At 41.0% G+C, this 1,824-nt stretch overlaps 1 pseudogene; it reads left to right on the plus strand.

The window, feature by feature from the left end:
* Positions 1-400: 400 nt before the first annotated feature.
* Positions 401-890, plus strand: LOC142434966 (serine/arginine-rich splicing factor 3 pseudogene; annotated as a pseudogene).
* Positions 891-1,824: the final 934 nt, after the last annotated feature.

Genomic DNA, 1,824 nt, shown 5'->3' on the forward strand with positions numbered 1-1,824 from the left:
AAATAGATAACATTCGGAAAAATGGAGAAATTATTGAAATTGTCAAGGATTTCCCCTTGCTTCGGTCCACAATCAATATTCATGAAACAGTAGTCAAAAGATGCCTTTAGAATATTGAAAATCAAGGATATTGAAAATCAAGGACGGAGGTGTGCCTGACTCAAACTATGGTATTTTCAATTGCCTTGTATGCAAGTGAAACTTGGACATTGACTACAAAAGATTGCAGAAGAATGAATACAGTTGAATGTTGGTGCTGGTGAAGAACATTGAAAGTATCACGGGCCATTTTGTGGAGGCCAGGGAAGCTGGAATAGCTGTAGGAAATGAGCCAGAGGGGCAGAAGACTCATCCATGAGTGTAGTTTTCAGCCTTTGCATCTCCAAACCAGGATTTTGAAATGTATCGTGATTTCTGTGCTGTGGACTGTAAGGTTTATGAATGGAATTTTGGAAACAATGGCAACAAAGCTGAATTGGAATGGGCTTTTGGATATTACAGCCCATTCTGAAGTGTGAGGGTTGCTAGAAACCCTTCAGACTTTGCTTTTGTTGAATTTGAAGATCCTTGGTATGTAAATGATGCTGGTCGAGACCTAGATGAAAGAAAACTGGGTGGCTGCTATGTAGGAGTAGAGCTGTTTAATAGGGTTAAAAACAAAATAAAAAGTACAACAACCCAGAATCGTGGCCCACCTCCCTCTTGGTGTCATCATCCCAGGAAGGATTGTCACAGAAGTTCTCCACCTCACAGCCGATCTTCAAGAAGAAGAAGCTTCCCTTTCTAAGGACAGGAGAAAAGAGGGGTCACTGTCTCCAAAGAGAAAGCACAAGTCGTCCTGCTCCTTTTCTAGGTCTGGGAGCTGACCTAGGTCAAATGAAAGAAAATAAGGTGGATTTACAAGCGGAGTGTAGTGTGCACAGAAAATAACGTTATTTGAGAGGAGTGGGTAGAAACTTCACATTTTGTTTGGGATTTCATAAGCTTTTGTGCATTTTTAAGATATTTAGCTATTGGGATTTGTTTATTGTCTCTTATAACAATGACACGCATGAAGCTGTACTTCTGCATGGCTTAAGTGAGCCGTGTAATAGAAGGAGTTTATTACTTTACTATGCCCCCTCAGACAAAATTGAATTTCTTCTAAATCTCTAAATATTGCCTCCCCCTCAAAAAAAAGAGAAAGAAGGAAGGAAGGAAAGAAGATACCACAGACTGTTATGTGTGACCCAGTTAACTAGAGAAACAAAACCAGACACACTCTTAGATGCGTAAAAAGGAGCCTTTATATTAAGGAGTAATTGGATCTCAAGGAAATACCCTGGCTAAGTCCTAAGTGAGTCCATAATTCCAATATTAACCCATAAATTCCTTTTCAGACTCACTCAGCTACATGCAAAAATGCAAAATTCAGGAAGATAACAGGCCAGTGGGCGCAAAGTCTTGTGGATCCAGTGGCAGTAGAAGCATCTCCAGGACTCTCTCAGGTCTCAGCATGGCTCCAAGTGGCTTGTGAATAGGCAGGTGAAAGCAGAGAAAGAGAGTGGCCTGCCTCCAGTGAGCCATTTACCTATGTAGTCCACCAACTAAGTTGTGACCTGATTGACAGGCTAAACTCCGCTCTTATATTCCTACAGTGATTCATGTAGGCACAAAAAAACTTAACTATCACAACTGCTAACAGGACAAATAAATCTGTCCTGGAAGAAGTATGGCCAGAGCATCCCTTAGAGGAAATGGTAACAAAGCATCATCTTACATACTATGGACACTTTGTCAGTAGAGACTGGTCCCTAGAGAAGGACGTCATGATTGGTGAAGTCA

This window comes from Tenrec ecaudatus, chromosome X (assembly GCF_050624435.1).
Source record: "Tenrec ecaudatus isolate mTenEca1 chromosome X, mTenEca1.hap1, whole genome shotgun sequence".
Classification (NCBI taxonomy): domain Eukaryota; kingdom Metazoa; phylum Chordata; class Mammalia; order Afrosoricida; family Tenrecidae; genus Tenrec; species Tenrec ecaudatus.